Source organism: Vicugna pacos, chromosome 21 (assembly GCF_048564905.1).
Source record: "Vicugna pacos chromosome 21, VicPac4, whole genome shotgun sequence".
Taxonomy (NCBI): domain Eukaryota; kingdom Metazoa; phylum Chordata; class Mammalia; order Artiodactyla; family Camelidae; genus Vicugna; species Vicugna pacos.
The window spans coordinates 28,739,177-28,759,111 of record NC_133007.1 but is presented as its reverse complement, the minus strand read 5'-3'; the positions used below and the strand labels follow the sequence as shown (position 1 = coordinate 28,759,111).

The following is a 19,935-nucleotide window of genomic DNA, read 5'->3' as shown; positions in this document are numbered from 1 at the left end:
CCAGCTCAAGACTAGAAAATTGACACCTGAAACAGGAAACTTCCTAGACAGCTATATCTCTTTGAAGATTTAGGGATGGGCTTAGGGCCACACCAAGGCCAAGCAGGTCAGAGTGCTTTGCATAAGCCACGCCCAGGACCAACAATACAGGTTGGTCGGAATACAGGTTGGTCGGCAGAGCCTTTTGGCCTGGGCTTCAAGAATGTTGGGACTACACATTTTGGGTACTGTTCAGTGGCAAATTTGAAGAGGAGAGTAGGATGAGACTTGGTCACCTAAATTGAACTCCATTGATCACACCCACCCCTTGCCCGCAAAATCTGAGGTAGGACAGAGTCACAGATGAAGAGCTTCAAAAACCTAAAGTTCCTCAGAGGAGGATATAGCTCAAATGGTAGAGCACATGCTTAGCATGCAGGAGGTCCTGAGTTCGATCCCCTAATTACCTCTCCCACAAAAATAAATAAATAAAAATTTCTTTTAAATCTACAGCTGTCTTGTTTCACCAAGGCCCTCCCAGGACCATGTTATGCCCATCTGTTAACTATGTCTCTCTAGTCTAAACTTCATTATCACAGACTTCTTAGGACCAGGTATGGGGTTCAAAGGCAGTCTTCACCCTCAGTACAAGGCAGACTTACTTTTGGCAGTGACTACAAAAAGTTTCCAAATTTGAAAGCTGGAGCAAGTTGCTGGCCAAACTCATTTAAGTGACCACACTTTCCAGGCTTGCCTGGAAATTGAGGGGCCAGGAAGTGATGGGGTTGCAGTTGCTTTGTGCTTGTTTCTTGCTCTGACCATCCATCACTCATTGTTGTTTGTGCAGTTACTCAATGGGCTGCTTGTTTGGGTCAGCCCAGGTTGTGTGGGTAGCAGTGTGGTCAGCCGGGCTGGGAGCCAGGCCACCTGGGTTCTGAGCCCAGCTCAGCCAGCTCCTAATCCATTAAGTGTCTCCCTATTCCTATGTGTCAGTTTCTCTGCCTAGGAACTGGGGACATCTTCTGTAGTGATGTGTAGCCATTCTGGCTGTCACTACACTAAATGCTCAGAAGCAGCTGTCTGATGTCATTTTTGGTAGCCAGAACATAGCTGATTATTTTTGCTGACAGGTAGAAGAACAGTAAGGAAAAAAAGTAAAAGCAGCAGGGAAACCCCTATCAGTGTATCCAGGACTACACACCCTCATCTGGCATTCAGTACAAAGTTCTTCTTCACCCTAAAGGCCTGTTTCTGTTGACTCACTTTAGCAATTCTAAGGGCTGCTCCATGGAGCTCCCTGAGATTTCACTTCACTTTAAGCAAGAGCTGGGGGAGGACAGAGCTTTAAAGCCTTTCAGCAAAGAAACTAAAAGGAGAGATTATTTCAACAGAAGCTAATGGATAGAGTTGGGGGAAATGTTCAGAGAAAGCTGTTTTGCAGCTGACCAGGGGGGGAAAAAAGCACAGCAGTTGTTTACATGTATATGCTTTTTGTGGTGGAAAAGAAAACCAGACCAGAATAACTTCCCACCACCACCACTATAATTTAGACCAGTGGTTCTGCGGAGTTTTAAAAACTACATACTGTATGTGGTTGCATATTGGGGGGAGGTGGGGATTGACTAGAAAGGGGGCATGAGGGGACTTTCTGAGGTGATGGAAATGTTCCATATCTTGGTAGGGGTAGCTGCTACACATGTACATCAAATTGTATACTTAAGATCTGCACATTTCACCATGTGAACTTAACCTCAATTTAAAAAATAGAAAACAAACATCTTAGGTGCCTTCATAATAGTCAACCAAGTTATGAATTCACACTTACTTTTAGATGATTTCATCAGTATTTGCTTCATCCATTTGATTGCAAAGCTCTATGAGATATGTTCACCATTTTATCTGTAGTACCTAGTATAGTGCTTGCCCCAGGGCAAGGAGGAGTTGATGGCTTTATATTAGCTGAGATGCTTTTGGTTACACACAATAAAAAAACTAAGTTCCAAACAGTAATTCATTAAATATCTATTGAGTTAATGAATGAATGAATTGGCAGTTGAGAACCATTGCTTTGGAAGCACATACCAGGCTCTAGTTTATAAGCACATACCAGGCTCTAGTTTATAACAGAGTCACATCTAGACTTATAAATAATATAATTGGATCTATTTCCAGGCCTGCTAATTTCCATCTCTACATTTGTGTTCTATTTTCTTTGCCACCAGTGCTGTGCTGGTAAATATTAACAACCAGCTCTCCAGGCAGAAAAGGCTTGCATACCATTGCTAGATTATGCTTCCTAAAATGTTTCATTGATGTTTTCTCTCTTTTCAAAAGCTATAGCAGCTCTTTTCAAATGCTGACTGCTTAACCAGTGTTCATCTCCCTTATTCCTTGCTTATAGAATCCTTATGTTTAAGTAACCATCCTTCTCTATAAGGCCATGGGCTTCTGCAGAGATTGGCTCCAGTGGAGGGATGGGGGCTGAGTGGGAGGGAGATGGGTGAAACACTGATGGATCTAAACCAATCAGGGGTTCCATTCCCCTTGCCAGTGCTTGGTTTAGAAACATGATAAAGTTCTGACCAATGAGAGATTTGAGGAAATCTGCTGGACTTCCCTGCTCTTACACAGAGACAAAGAGAATTAAGAAATGATTCTCTTCTGCTGCTGAATGTTGCTGGATTTGAAACTGCTGTTCTGTTTGAAGGACAAGGTGACATACTAAGAATGGCAGAGCAAAAAATGAAAAGAATCTGGGTCTTGGGTAAACCGCTGAATTAGCCAACCCTGGGCAGTCCTCCTTGAAATTCTTTGTATATAAGATAATACAGCTTCCTTATTGTTTAAGCCATTTTGAACTTAGTTTTTCTATTGTGTGTAACCAAAAGCATCTCAACTAATATAAAGCCATCAACAACTCCTCAATATCTGTAGACTAAAGCCAAAATTCGTCAGTCTGCTCTGTAAAATCCCACACAATCTCATCCTAGTCTAGTCTAACTCCAGAATGTGGCTTGCTAATTTCCATCTCCGCATTTGTGTTCTATTTTCTTTCCCACCAATGCTGTGCTGGTAAATATTAACAACCAGGCAGAAAAGGCCCTGATTTATAGCATTTACTCATTCCCAAGGTGTAAATATTTCTACTCCTGATAATTTCATGCTAATGATGTGATGTCCTGGAACACAGAGACAAGAAGAGACGTGCAATCAGCACTAGCAAGCCAGTAAGAGTGCACTGTCATGCCATCACCCACCTTCCTCTCTTTTCTCCCAAGAATTCAAGGCCCAACCTGTATCATCTCCTTTTAAAGATTTCCCATAAAACCCTGAACTATAAATGTCTTTACCAATCAATTGGAATCTAACAATTGCCTTGAATTGTTAGTCTTCATAAGCATTTGCTCATAAGTCACCTATTTAATCAATTAAAGAATCTAGAAAAAATTAAACAGCAAGAGAGAAGAGTTCGGTGACATCATTTACATTCCTGCATCTCCTAAAGCATTCCTGAGATTAGGTATTAGGGGAACTCGTAAACAGAAAATCCTGCCTCCAGGCCCTGGGAGCACTAAAGATCACTGGAGATATTTTGTTGTGAGTAAGACTTATCAGCTCTCAACTGTGGCAAGTGCTGGTCCCCAGGAGAGCTCTGTTAGGACATTAACTAAAGGGCTGTTGGCAAGAGTTGGGTGTGTTCCCATTCTGGTTCTGACAAATCCCCTGAGGATGTTAGAATGGGCGGCTAAGGCCATCAGAGGCCCGACAGCAGGGTAAGTAAAGAAGAGAAGCCAGTTCCTGAGGCTTTGAAGAGAGCGAGTGCGGCCTTACCTGCTTGGAGTGCCAGCCAAGTGGGTCAGCTTCATCTCCACCTCACAGGTAACACACCCTCAGGTTTGGAGGAGGAGTAAATAATTACACTCCCAACACACTGGCTGAGGCAATGAGGAGAGGCTGGAGAATGGAGTGACTAAGTCACTCTGTCCCCTGACTAGGTCAGCACTGGGAGGCAGGCCAAATTCAGGCTACTGGAAACTGACAGAGCATTCGGAGCATACGAGATGTGAGACTGCACCAAACTCTCTTTTTTTTAATGAGACAAATGGCCCACATTGAGCTCTGTGGGCATTACACACTTAGAACGTTTTCTAAGTTAGGAATATGTGCTTCTGCTCCTGCCTTGGAGAGCTACCGTCCAACTGTAAGTGGTAGGGTTGAATGACTATATCTAATTGGCATCTGCTAGAAGCTCTCTTGTGATGCGCCCTCTGACCATCGCTTTCCAGGTTACTGAACTGATCAGCATTAGGGTTGTTCCCATGTCGATTATGGTCTGTGGACAAGCCTGTAGATCATAGCAATGCCTCACAGAGAAGTAGACGGATGGTAGTTTTCCAGCTGGAAAAAAAAATCTGAAATTGAAAAATGTCAAAAGGTTACCTTAGGTGACTCTTACCCTAGCATGTTAGGTAACCTGCCTAGCTTAAGAAGAGATGAAATCCTGAGATCTGACGAAATTAAAGCAAGACCAAGAGCTAGGGAGATCCATGGGTGAGTGAAGTACTCCAGGAGCTCCCAAGAGAAGAGTGTAAGACCTGAGGGGCACTGACCATGAGAAAGCACTGACTAGGGGAAAAGCGAGGAAGGAAAACCGAAGGGTTGAAAAATGAGACCTGCTGGAAGAAGATCACACGTGCTCAGCAGGGCTGCTGCTGCCCCTGCAACAGTTTTTAAGCGGCCTAGCTTCCCTTGGGTGGTGCCATTTCGCTCCTCCCCTGGACCGGAGATCACACACAAGTGGCAGCTCAGCTCTAACTTGCCAGTAAGTGATATTGAATATAGCGCCAGAACACTTGCGTCTTATTTAGATCCTGTACAGGAGCAACAGAGGCACAGTAAAACGGGAATTAATACAATTCAGTGAATTCTGTTGATATTTTTATGTGCCCATCATATGTAAGGCAAACAAAGATATAACCATAGCCCTTAAGGGGATTTCATGAGCAAGAATAGGCATTTGAAATCCAAATCTTTCTCTGTTTGACATATGTCCTTCACCTTACCCAGAAAGAGAAGAAAAAAAAATAGGAAGGTGATGTAGACTATAAAAGGACAATGTGGTCTTTGACTACAGACATTCATTCCTAAAAGAAGCTGAAAGGGCCAATTCTTCCTGCCCATACAGTACATTCTGTCATTGATTTCCTGGTGCCTACAAGACTTTCCTTTTGATCTTCAGTTTCCTCCTCGCCTTCTTCTCTAGATAAATTGTATGTATAGGCCCTTATGCCGCGAACAGCTCTAATACTCAGGAAGAGAGCATGAGGGTGGGAAGGAGGGATAAATTAGGGATTTGGGATTAACACATACACACTACTACATACAAAACAGATAAACAACAAGAACCTGCTGTACAGCACAGGGAACTGTATTTAATATCTTATAATAGCCTATGGAATAACCTAATAGAAAAGAATCTGAAAAAGAATATATATATATAACTGAATTACTTTGCTATACTCCTTACACCTGAAACATTGTGAATCCACTATACTTCAATATGAATGAATGAATGAATGAATGAATGAACGAATAAGAGAGCATGGTGGTTATCTCTTAACACTGAGGCCAGCCCAGTGAGTTGGTGTTGCTCTGGCCTATTCTGTGGGATGCCCCTAGCACTTGGACATACATACATCTACAGTTAGATTACACCACAGACTCAGTTTGTTATTAATGTCCCTGCTTAAACTTAGGTTAGTTTTTTTTTTTCAGTGCCTGAATCCAAGGTCAATACCTCTACATTAAATCAGTAAATCAATTCCTTTCTCCCAATTCCCACTGCCATAATCCTAGCTCGTTACCTCTGGCTTATACTCCTGTAAAATAACTTCACAACTGGTCTCTTGCCTTTAATCTTCTCTTCTCCTACTATCCTTCACGCCCCGCCTAAAACCAAGGTCTGGTCATATCATCTGCCTATTCAAAATCTTCAGTTGTCTTTGAAGAGAAATGTCTCTACTGCCAATAATAATGATGATGATAATTATTATCATTATAGGTATATTATAATATTACATAAAACATTGTGATTATATTACATATATTATTATATTAGAATAATATTATCATATACTTATAATAATAAGGATTTTTTGGTCAATGTGGTTGGCACTATACATTCCTTAGGGACTAAAAGAATTCAGAGAGCTCATAGATTGCTTTGGGATAATTGTGTAAACTGAGAAAGAAAATATGTAATATTATTTAAAACCAAAATTGACTACAGCTGCTGCCTTTTAAAGGCCATGATGTAGTTCACACAGCAAAGAAAAATTTCTTCACATTGCCTTCTTCCCCTGACAGAATTGGAAGAAGCGGCAGGGGCTATTGCAAGCCTCAGCTGGTTCTTCTGAGTCTCAGGATGGGAACTGGAACAGATGATCCACAAATCAGCATAACACACTACTGAGTCCTTGGCTACAGTAAAATAAGGAAAATCAAATTATAAAAGGGAAGCCCCGTTGTAGGGGGTCAGGAAAATGAGGAGTCTTTAAACGAGGAGAAAGGATCAAGCATTACAGCAAGATAAAACATCTTCATTGCCTCCAAATTTTCAGCAAAGCCTAACATAGACACATATCCTGTGTGAGGAGTGTTTTCTGGGGAAAATGAAAGCCGTCCTTTCACACCTTGGGGCAATGTGGTACAAAACAGCAACAGCACACTAGAGGTGGTGAAGCGATCCATCCATTGAGCCAATCAGGAACAAGGAAAAGCATAAGTACCACCCCCAACTCCAGAATTCCAGGAGAGACTGGGGGCCCTTACTACACAGGAGAATGGGCTTAAGGCAGTTTCATTTGAATCTCACTAGGACCTTCACAGAAGCACTGGGTACTTCACAGAAACGTGGGTTACAATCGAAGAGAGGTGGGTACTCCCCTTTTTCCTTCCTTTCCCTGTAAGTACTCCAGGGACCTAGTGTGGTGCTTGCTCAGTGCCCACCATATGAGTACTAAATAAATACTCACATGATGATGGTGTTGACATTTATTTTTCATCTAAAATGATCTGCTCAGAAGCCTGGCCCATCATGCGTTCTTGGCTTCTCCCGCTGTGGCTAGCAAGCAGTGCTCTCCCCTTCCTTGTGTGAACGCTGCTGAGGCCTCTGCCCCTCTGCCTGAGGTGGGACCTGCCACCAGCCCTGAGAACAGTAGTATCCTGAAGGTCTTCTCATCAGTGAAAAGAAAACACCACATCTCTTCCCCAGACTTACTGCCGTCCATGCTCTTTCTTCCCCGACAGGCCTCCCATGGGTAAACTTTGCTAATAAGAAAGGTCCAGATAATTAGTAGAGGGAATTGGAATCAAAGAGAAATAATGGAAGATACCATCCTATCAAATAAGTATCTGAGCAGAAAAACAGGTAGGCTCCATGTGTTCAGAAGGAGGACAGTAGACAAGAAAAGAAGCAAAGGAAAGGACGGGGATTTGTAGTAGAGTAGGAATTATGAAGGGTGATTCCCAGGTGACAATTCATACCACCCATCAGGCCCATGCAATGGGCTCTGAGCCCCGAACTTGAAAAGATACCATTCTAACCTTCCTCTGGCCATATTTCTCTCTGTAGGATGAGGAGAGGAATCTGGAGCCTGGGACCCACTTCTAGAGCACATTCTAGGTGCCTGGGAATCTGGAATTCTTGGCCCAGATGTTCTGAGCTCTCTTCCAGGGCTTGTGTGGGCCTCTCTCCTGAGTCTAGATTCCTGGTAAAACACTACCACTGCTGGGCCAGCTCACCCTGTACTGCCACATGCCAGGCCATCACTCCAGGAGCCACTGGGCCAGCTCACCCCACACTGCCACATGCCAGGCCACAGCTCCAGCAGTCCAGTAATTCTAAATTTGAACCTGGCCTTCCAAGTTGTCACGAAAATGTATTTGTTAAGGTGGGAGGATAAAACATATTTCATCTAACAACTTATTAGTTTTATGCATAACTTTAAATATTTAGATGTATGATATATGGGCCTCTATTTAGACTCTTGCCCCAAGCCCCACAAATGTTAGGGGTGGCCCTATCTAAAATAAAGTGCTTGGGACTAAAGAACTATATATTTAAGAAAAAATATGCTTCTCTGCTAGTGATTAAAAGCTTGATTACAAACATTGATTTTTATTCATAGATACTGATTTATCTGGAAATGCTTTCTAAGGTGAAGTAGACTCCTATCAAATAATTATCTGTATCTCAGAATTATACTTTCTCCAAAAACATTTGGTGTAACAAGATAAATATGGACATTTGTTGATTTCTTAGTTTCCAAACAAGGGCTTGGATCCTGATCTCTTATCATCCAGCCACGCTCTGGTCTCTGCTGAGGCTGCCCTTCCCATCTCTTCTCTGCGTGACCTCAGTCTCTCTCCTCCCACGTGCATTAGCCAGCCTTCTAATAAAAGGAAAGTCATATATTTTCTAAGTACATAGTTTAATATTTTTTACTTAAAAGAAAACAAACTGACTCTTTTATATTCCTTTCTCTCAACAAAAAAAAAACTAACAATTTTTTTTTAAGTGACAGATTTTTCTCCCCTTTGGGTCATATACTTTTGGTAGGAAACACTCCATTTTGCTCTAATAGTGATTTTTTAAGGCTTTCAGTGTCTGATTTCTTTTCCAGTGGTGGTGAGGAGGAAGGCACACCAGCCTGGGGCAGGGTCCCAGAGGCTGGGAGGACTTCAGTAAGGTATTTACTCACAGCAGCTGGGAGGAAATGAAGCCAGAAAGTGAGTGTAAAACTGTATTGGGGAGGTGTGGCAGGGGTTAGTTATTAATCAAGAGAAGCAAAATCTTGTCATCAAGTCCAAGAGGCAAAATCAGAGGCAAAAATAGAAGATGAAGTCAGAGATCAAGAACTCAGTAAACTGAAGTGCAATGATTAAGGCAGGTATGAGGTGAAAGAGTCCAGTACAGAATGAAATAGAGGATGGGCAAATATGGGCTGAGCCCAGGTCAGGTTTAGTGAAGAAGACGTGACAGTAAAATCGACAAACCTCTGGCCAAACTCACAAAGAAGAAAAAAGAGAGCACAAATAAGCAAAATAAGAAAGGAAAATGGAGAAATTACAACAAATAACACAGAAATACAAAATATCATACAAGAATATTATGAAAAACTATATGTAACCAAAATGGATAACCTAGAGGAGATGGACTAGTTTCTGGAAACATATAGTCCACCAAGACTGAATCAAGAAGCAACTGACCACTTGAACAAGCCGATCACCAGAAATGAAATCGAATTAGCAATAAAAAACCTCCCTACAAATAAAAGTCCAGGACCGGACAGCTTCACCAGGGAATTCTACCAAACATACAAAGAACTCATACCAGTCCTTCTCAAACTCTTCCAGAAGATTGAAAAGGAGGGAATACTCCCAAACTCATTCTATGAAGCCACCATCACCCTGATACCAAAACCAGGCAAAGACACTGCCAAAAAAGAGAATTACAGACCAATATCACTGATGAACATAGAAGCAAAAATCCTTACCAAAATATTAGCAAATAGAATACAACAGCACATAAAGAGGATTATACATCATGATCAAGTGGGGTTCATCCCAGGGACACAAGGGTGTTCAACATATGCAAATCAATCAATGTAACACATCACATCAACAAGAGAAAAGTCAAAAACCACATGATCATCTCAATAGATGCAGAAAAAGCATTCGATAAAATTCAACACCCATTTATGATAAAAAAAACTCTCACCAAAATGGGTATAGAGGGAACATTTCTCAACATAATAAAAGCTATATATGACAAACCTACAGCCAGCATAGTACTCAACAATGAAAAACTCAAAAGCTTCCCACTAAAATCTGGGACAAGACAAGGCTGTCCACTATCACCACTCCTATTCAACATAGTTTTAGAAGTTCTAGCCACAGAAATCAGGCAAGAGAGACATAAAAGGGATCCAAATTGGAAAAGAAGAGGTAAAAGTGTCACTATACGCAGATGACATGATACTATATATAGAAAACCCTAAAAGGTCCACACAAAAACTACTAGAACTAATTGAAGAATTCAGCAAGGTAGCAGGTTACAAGATTAACGTTCAAAAATCAGCTGCACTTCTTTACACTAACGATGAATCAACAGAAAAAGAAAGTAAAGAAACAATCTCCTTTAAAATAGCACCCAAAGTAATAAGATACCTAGGAATAAATCTAACCAAGGAGGTGAAAGACTTATACATGGAAAACTATAAACCACTGATAAAGGAAATTAAAGAAGACTTAAAAAAATGGAAAGATATCCCATGCTCCTGGATTGGAAGAATCAATATTGTTAAAATGGTCATACTTGCCCCAGGCAATCTACAGATTTAATGCAATCCCTATCAAATTACCCAGGACATACTTCACAGAACTAGAACAAATCATAATAAAATTTATATGGAACCACAAAAGACCTAGATTTGCCAAAGCATTACTGAAGAGAAAGAAAGAGGCTGGAGGAATAACTCTCCCAGACTTCAGACAATACTACAGAGCTACAGTCATCAAGACAGCATGGTATTGGTACAAAAACAGACATATGAACCAATGGAACAGAATAGAGAGCCCAGAAATGAACCCACAAACTTTTGGTCAACTAATCTTTGACAAAGGAGGCAAGAATATACAATGGAATAAAGACAGTCTCTTCAGCAAATGGTGTTGGGAAAACTGGACAGCAGCATGTAAATCAGTGAAGCTAGAACATTCCCTTACACAATACACAAAAACAAACTCAAAATGGATCAAAGACTTTAACATAAGACAAGATACAATAAACCTCCTAGAAGGAAATAGAGGCAAAACATTATCTCACATACATCTCAAAAATGTTCTCCTAGCCAAGCAATAGAAATAAAAGCAAGAATAAACAAATGGGACCTAATTAAACTTACAAGTTTCTGCACAGCAAAGGAAATCATAAGTAAAACAAAACAACAACCTACAGAATGGGAGAAAATTTTTGCAAACAATGAAACCGACAAAGGCTTGATCTCAAGAATATATAAGCAGCTCATACGACTTAATAAGAAAGAAACAAACAACCCAATCCAAAAATGAGCAGAAGACCTAAACAAGCAATTCTCCAAGGAAGAAATACAAATGATCAATAGGCACATGAAAAATGCTCAATATCACTAATTATCAGAGAAATGCAAATCAAAACTACAATGAGGTATATCACCTCACACCAGTCAGAATGGCCATCACAAATGACAAATGCTGGAGAGGCTGTGGAGAAAAGGGAACCCTTCTACACTGCTGGTAGGAATGCAGTTTGGTGCAGCCACTGTGGAAAACAGTATGGAGATTCCTCAAAAGACTAGGAATAGACTTACCATATGACCCAGGAATCTCGCTCCTGGGCATATATCCAGAAGGAACCCTACTTCAAAAAGACACCTGCACCCCAATGTTCATAGCACTGTTTACAATAGCCAAGACATGGAAACAGCCTAAATGTCCATCAACAGATGACTGGATAAAGAAGAGGTGTTATATTTATACAATGGAATACAATTCAGCCATAAAAATGACAACATAATGCCATTTGCAGCAACATGGATGTCCCTGGAGAATGTCATTCTAAGTGAAGTAAGCCAGAAAGAGAAAGAAAAATACCATATGAGATCGCTCATATGTGGAATCTAAAAAAAAAAAAAACATAAATACAAAACAAAAACAGACTCATAGACATAGAATACAAACTTGTGGTTGCCAAGGGGGCAGAGGGTGGGAAGGGACAGACTGGGATTTCAAAATGTAGAATAGATAAACAAGATTATACTGTATAGCACAGGGAAATACATACAAGATTTTGTGGTAGCTCACAGCGAAAACAATGTGACAATGAATATATGCATGTTCATGTATAACTGAAAAATTGTGCTCTACACTAGAATTTGACACAACGTTGTAAAATGACTATAACTCAATTTTTTTTAATGTTTAAAAAAAAAAGAAAACTAAACTAAACTAGAAAACCCATAATGTCCCCGGATTCTGCAGGCATCTTCCAAAAAAAAAGACTTGACAGCAGCAGCCCCGGGGAATCCAGACTCTAGTGCTCAGTGAATATTTTCAAGTAATGATTTATTAATTAGTCAATGATACTTATGTAGAATATATAAGTTATTAGAATATGCATATAGCCAGCAGCTTTCCTGAAGAGAGGCAGAAGGGAGGAAAAGGTATGAATGTAGACATTTAAAATTCACTAACATTACAAACACAGTGGTTACTCTAGACTTTCTCTTGCCACCAAATACATCTAACCCAGTCATTTCAACAGTTTCAACTGTTGTAAGAAACAACAGTTTCTTATTACAAAATGAAGAAAAATCTAGCATCTCTCTCTCTCTCTCTTTTAAAAAAAACTACTCTTCCTGCTTGTCAGCCCCAGAGTCTGGAACTCAGAATGTAAGTAGTAATAAGTCAGGGTTAGTTCTGCAGTCTTTACCCGTAAGATACTATAAAATCTTAGGCCTGAGTCTGAAGCCGCTGATCCTGCTTGAGGGAGCAACTCCAGCCCTTGGTAACTGGGATTGTCTAGAAGAGCCACACCCACATGTGCCCACATAAGCAGAGCATGTACTCAGACCAGTCACCATACATCACCTGGGTTCTCAGACCAGCAACCATACAGTACCTGGGAGTTCGCTGGAAAGTAGACTTGTGGTCAGAGAGAGATACCACAGGCCGTATAATGACATCTTATCACTATGTCTCTTAAACAGGCTCTGCAAACCACAAGTAACGGATAGTTTACCCTCCGGGCAAGTCAGTCAGGAGTCACTCTACATTTACCCTCAGTTTTATTCAGCTCTTTAACAGCTCACTGGATTCATCTTCTGTCCAATGGTATATATTTTTTAAGAATCCTAGAGGGAGAAAGAAACATCTCAAAGTTCCCTAGTACTAAACAGTCCGAGGAGTTTCTTTACTAAAAGACCAGAACATTATCTTCAGGAGCAGCAGTCACAGCTAAGACCTTTAGCATCCAACAAAATTTTATTTTTTGCCATTGTTGTGGCAAGAGGTTTAACACAATTAAATGATAGCCAGCAGTGGGGAGCTAGGCACTAGAAAAGACAGGGAAACTCCTCTTACCTGGTGTGCAGTGTGAAAGCAGAATCAGGAATACAGACTTCAAATACAGAAAGGTAGAGTAACCTGACCTAGTGACATCAACACTTCCCTCCTTCTCCTGCAAGTGTTAGTGAGTGATGGCAGAATTTAACTACTTTAGCAGAGAACTATTTCCTTCCCCATTGTGACGCATCAGTTAGTGGTCAGTTCTAGGGACGTGAAAGGCAATTATTTCTCAATGGAGCACCACTACTTAGCATATTAACAAAAATACTTATCAAGTATTTGTCTGCACAAGGCAGTGGAATAAATATTCCCTTCCACAAGTTAAATCTAGTCCCTGTGTAGCTTTTCAAAGCACCTATGATTTATTTTAGATCACAAATTGTCAGTTCCTTCAAACAGAGCCATTTTAATTTTTGTTGTCAAGGATGAGACCGCAGCAAACAACAATATCTGAGGTAACAGTTTTTCTGGCGGGAGCCTGTCCCCGATTATTGCCTCTGCAGTCTGAGGAATAAAGGATCTCACAGGCTTATGAGGGGACACCAGCTTAAACAGGAGGAGAACAATAAAGAGGATAAGGATTTGAGTGCAAGGTGATAGAGCCTCGGAACAGATGGCTTGATGGAGAACACTGAAGAGGGTTAGAGATACTGATTTGTATGCTTTTCCCATGTTCTTCACAAAAGCTACAAAAATGATTCTTGATCTTTTAGGAGTTTAGCTTGACCGACATTATATGGCAAGAATTGTAAAGACGTGACTATAGCTATTTGAGAGCAAATGTCTCAATAAATAGCACTAATTGCAGCTTTTGTTTTCGAGTGTATTTCATGCCAGGCACATAAAACTAAAGGATTTTTTTTCTTTAGTTTGTTCTTTATTATTGAAATTTATTTAACTCTAATTGATTTACAATACTGTGTTAGTTTCAGGTGTATAGCTTCAGATTCTTTTCCATTATAGGCTATTACAAAATACTGAATATGGTTCTCTGTGCTATGCGGTAGGTCCTTATTGTTTATCTATTTTATATATAGTAGTGTGTATCTGTTAATCCTAAAGTCCAAATTTATCCTTCCCCCCTTTCCCCTTTGGTAACCATAAGTTTGTTTTCTATGTCTGTGAGTCTATTTTTTTTATAAATAAGTTCATTTGCATCACTTATTTAGATTCCACATATAAGTGATATCATATAATATTTGTCTTTCTCTGTCTGACTTACTTCACTTAGTATAATATCTAGGTCCATTCATGTTGCTGCAAATGGCAATATTTCATTCTTTTTTGTGGATGAGTAATAATCCATTGTATTTGTATTCCATATCTTATTTATCCCTTTATCTGTTGATGGACACTTAGGTTGCTTCCATGCCTTGCCTGTTGTGAATTAGTGCTACAATGAACATTGGTGTGCATGTGTCTTTTCAAATTAGATTTCTTTGGATATATGCCCAGGAGTGGTACTGCTGGATCATATGGCAACTTTGTTTTTGGTTTTTTAAGGAACCTCCGTACTATTTTCCATAGTGGCTGCAACAGCTTACATTCCCACCAACAGTATAAGAGGGCTCTCTTTTCTCCACACTCTCTCCAGCATTTATTAAAAAGCTAAAGGATTGATGAAAGTTTTCTCACTTAATCCTCTCAGCATCTCTTCTTTTAACCCTAAGTCTTCAGTGAAATTTTATAAAACACCACAACCTGATCTGAGCTGAGCTGCAGAAGATCAAACATATGATCAACCTCAGGAAGGACTGACTGAAATCAAGGACTCAGATGTTTCCAGGATTCTCTACAGCATTTGTCGCGAGTTCTTTCTACATTTGAGCTTTACTCTCTCCCAGCACGGACTGGCTTCTTTCACACAAGAGAGCATAATAACTCCAGAGCTTCATATCTCACAGCACTCACCATCAGAAAAGACCTGACACTAGCATTCTCTGTCCAAGTTTAAAAATCTAGAAAAAGGTCTATGACTGGACTATATTGGGTCAAGTCTCCTTAATGAGACTAATGAATTAAGTCTAGTGCTGGGATGATGAAATATTATGTTTGGATCAGGTGTCCAGCCCTAGACCAATGAGTGTGGCCAGTCTACTGGAGTCATATAAGAACATGGAAGCCCCCATAAGAATTACATAATTGGAGAAGGAGATGTGGTCAGGGGCTTGTGTTCATATTTGGGATGAAACAGTACAGGGGAAGCAGAAGTGGGAGAGTCTTACAGGGCACCAAGGGGATCAGGGGCACTCTGGGGCAAGAGTGGCCTTGAATGGGACCTTGAGTGAAAGCCTTCCAGTGTTCCTCAAAGGGAGGAGGAAGAAATGAGGAAGTAATGCTTCTTTCTTTTAGAACATTTCCTAGAAGTTGCACCACAACATTTCTGCTTACATCATTGGCCAGAACTTGGTCACAGGACCACACCCAGCTGCAAAGAAAGGTCATGAATGTATTATTTATTTTGGGTGGCCATTTGCCAAGTTAAAATGAGAGATTCTTTTACCAAGAAAGAAGATCAGAAGGAATATTAGAAGAAAACTAGCAATATGTGTCATAGGTCACACAGTGAACATTTACTATTTTGTCAGATACAGCAGTGCTTATCTTCTGTGGGAAACTTTTTCTGTCTGACTGCAACCACATGATTTTGGAGGGGCCTTTGAATAATAGTATTCCACTTCCCTGGCCACAGAGATGAACGCCTGACCCAAGTGGTTTCAAACATAATATCGCCATCCCCCTTGACCTCAGTGATTAGTACAAAGATGACACGGTGCCCAAATTTGACCTATCAGAGCCCCTCCCTGGAATTTTGTAACTGGATTTTTTTTACATTACAAGGTCATAAGGATATAAACTCAGGGCTACTTAAGGCTATGTTTGAAATATGGTGACAGCAACTTAAAGCATTAAAGCCAACACAGATTAAGAATCGGAGGTGAAAGGTGAAGAGAGAGAAGTGCGGAGACTCTGGATGATACCCAAGCTCTTGGAGCCAGTCAGCTCTGAGGACAGCTCGACTCCCACCTTTCCTTCAGTTTGGCAATATGAGCCAATATATCCCTCTTTATCGCTCAAGTCCATTTGGGTTTCTGTAAATTGTAATCAAAAGTATATTTATATTTAAATTGTATTTAAATTTTAAATATTTAAAAATTTTTAATTTCTAGACAAAGCTATACTATATGCATATCCAGTGTACGCCATTAATGGTCTGATGTCCTCCTGTTTAAATAATCTTTAACTTTCAGGCTTCAGATGATGTAAATCAAATATATTGTGTTGTATTGTATCATAAGTTAAATGTGTTGTACTGTACTGAGTACCTTCTATATGTCATAGGCATCTTGTTAGGCAGGTTCTGGGGATACAAGATTATGTCATTTTCCCTACCCTCTACAGAGGAGGCAGAGGAGATAAAGTTACAATACTGTAGAGATATGTAAAAGGTAAGCGATGGCAAAAAGGTAGGCGTGGTCAACTGGACATTTCCAACTTTACAGACCAGAAAGATTCCTTACAAAAATTATTGGGCGACTCCACTAGTATCCCTCAGTGCTATAAGTTTAAGTGCTAAGAAAAAGTGTATTTTCTTAAAATTCCAAACTGGAAATATTTCTTTTCTTTATCACTTCCCTATGAAATATATAAATTCTATTCTTTTCTATCATGAGCGGTTTCATGTAGAAAAGAAACTTCCTCAGCTAATTCGGTGAGTTCAAATTATAAAGATGGTTAATTAGCCAAGACCAGAAGGTCTCAGACATTTTTTATATAGAAAAGGATACTAGAAAAAAAGCTTTCTGAAGTAACCAAAATATATCAATATCCAAATCATAAAACCGTAATTTTAAGTTGTATTCCTTTAGATAGAAAAAGTGTTTGATCATAGGTAATATGCAATAACATTCATGTTTTCCTTAGATCATCTGTACACAACCATTCTGCTCAAAAGAGTTATTTGCTTAAGTCAAACAGGTTTGGCAGGTCTCTAGGATGCAGTTGTCAGTGGCATCCTTAATACAACAGACACCATGAAACTAAGCACAAGGAACCCAGCAGGCAGTAGCAAGCTCTAAAGAGCCCTGCTTACAATATAGTCACCACTGCAGTAAATCCTATCAAGATCATTTGGCCTAGTATAAGGTTTTGTGATTCCTAGGAGAATCTGGGCGAAGCCAGATTTAGGAGAAAGGGCCGGGTGAAGGGGGGGGAAGCATTATATTGTTTTTATGAATTAAAATTTTGTATTAACAATCTCTAGTATCACCTCTGTTCAATAAGTATAATAGGAAAATCATTTAATTGGTAATGAGTTAGGAAACTCAGGTTTCTAAGTCTCATAAAGATATGAGGAAACGTGTTTGTTTATGCAGATTATTAGATCTATTATTTTTGTCAAAACTGTAACAAATTGGCAGCTCTCAGTGATAAAACAACTTCTACTATGGCATGTTGAGAGTGTGACCATCCACTCACAAACTGTTGATTGATTAAACCCATTGCCCAGAATTCTGACACCAGTAGGCTGTAGAGTGTCAACAATTATGTCTATATTTGAATCATGACTCACAGTCTTATTTCCAGGAGATAAGTAACTGAAGTTATGACCCTGTCCCTTGAGGTTGCTTTAAATTTGCACATCAAATAGCTCAAGAATGAATTTACTGAAGATTCCAGGAAAAGTTTCAGATTTTAACCCAAAGCAAATCTAAGAACACATCTATTTGCAGCTGCCTCCAGCAGAGTTGTCCATTCTTTCAGGCCCCACAGTTCCTGGGGACAAGCAGTTTGGTGGTAGTATTATTCCTGCTTCCAGTTTTTCATATAAACGAACAGAGGATCAGGCTGATTTAAGTAACGCATCCAAGGCCATACAGCCAGGAAGTTACAATGGATTCTCCAAAGCCTATGCTCTTTTAACTACACCACGTTGTCACCTCTGAAATCTTAAAGTCTAGTAATCCACATCCTACAATCTCTTATCTCCCCAGCTGTCTCAGCCCCTCATACTCTCCACATCTGTCATTTGACACCAGAGCCATCTCATGTTCTAGATGTCTTCACTTTCTCTGATTCTATCTGATCTTTCTCAGCAAAACTTTCTTTCAGGGGAGCCTGGGTCCCATGGTCAAAGTATTGATGAACCAGTTCCCTCTTACCCTTATTTTATACATACAGATTTCCCCTGCTATCCAAAAGTAGAGCATTCCTACGAAAACTTCAGTAAGCTAAAAATAGCGTAAAGCGAAGAAGCAATTACCTGAAGACAGATCTTGCTAACAGATGCACAAAATAAATCAGGAGAAAGCACAGGTGCTCACAGACACAGCTCAAAGCTATGGCAGCTTGAGGCTGAGATGCTGAGTGAGTTCCTGAGGAAGGAGCTTCGTGGGGCCACTCTCGCTGCTACAGGTGCACACTGCCTCTAAAACAGCTCACTGCAAATTAATTTTTTATAAAAGCAAAAACCCTCTTTGGATTTCTTTTGGTTAGTGAAAACAGATATTAATGTAGATCTTTCATAAAAGCGAAATAGCGCATTGCGAACTTTTGGAAAGCCAGGGATACTTGTAATCCATAAACTCCTAACCTTGGATTAGTCAGTCCTAAAAGGTAGTTTCTCTGCTACTACATTCTAAGCACAATGGGAGAAAATTACATCTGTGGATTGATGTCAACATAAAATTTTAAATATCAAATTAAAGTATAGAAACTGCTTCTCTAATTCCTTCAATCTCCTTGCCAAACTTTCACCACCAGCTTCCCTTTATAACCATTACCTTGCTCCTTCTCAAAAGATGACCTTGTCCCCACTTCACAGACAAATTCAGAGTCTTGGGGTAAGTGGGAAGGCATTTCCCTAGCCTCCAGGCCCTACATTTACAGAACTATGTAGAGCTGATTCCATCCTTATCTTACACAAGTTTCTGGATAAGAGCCTACAGAGGAAATGCCCCTTCTATTCAATGCTAATTCCATCGATCTCTGCCTCAGTTATTGTGCATAGTCCCATTCCCTTCTGCCGCCTCAGGGACTTTGTGCCGTTTGCCTATCTCGCCATTTTCCATTTCTCTTTCTCTCCTGGATCCCTCCGTGCAGCCTATATTGCTTTCATCTTTTTTTTTTCTTCATTTTTTAAAATTGAAGTATAGTCAGTTTACAACGTTGTGTCAGTTTCTGGTGTACAGCACAATGCTTCAGTCATACATGAACATACATATATTCGTTTTCATGTTCTTTTTCACCGTATCAAATATAGTTCCCCGTGCTATACAGTATAAACTTATTTATCTATTCTATATATACCAGTCAGTATCTGCAAATCTCGAACTCCCAACTGGTTTCATCTTTAAGCAAACGAAACGAAGAACAGCCTCATAACACATCAGCAGGACCTTGCATCTCCCTCACAGAGAAACTTCTCAAAGTGTATAATACTGCATCTGTTTACTACTTCCTCAGCTCCCAATAGCCCTTCAATCCACTTAAGTTTGGCTTCCATCCCCACTAGCTCATGGAAAGCTCCTTAGCAAAAGTCACCAACATCTGCAGCATCTGTAATTGCCACCTTTTTAATGTTTACTATTATTTATTCATTTTTCTTCATTGCATATAGTAATTACTGCCTATTTTAAATTATTATATAAACTATTTGATTAGATTACTATATTATACTTTTATTTCTGGTGTGAAAGAAGTTTTTCTTCTATTTCATTTTTGAAGTGGTTGCTACTAGTTTAGAGAAACATTTATTATTTTTATATATTGATCTTGTCAGCCTTCTCT

At 39.9% G+C, this 19,935-nt stretch overlaps 1 protein-coding gene across 1 annotated transcript in view; it reads right to left on the bottom strand.

Moving 5' to 3' along the window:
* Positions 1 to 660, bottom strand: part of OTUD7B (OTU deubiquitinase 7B) — a 52,795-nt gene extending 52,135 nt beyond the window's left edge. The window contains exon 1 of the mRNA XM_072946703.1: positions 642 to 660. The gene's annotated coding sequence lies outside the window, so the exon portion shown is untranslated. The remainder of the gene's footprint in view (positions 1 to 641) is intronic.
* Positions 661 to 19,935: the final 19,275 nt, after the last annotated feature.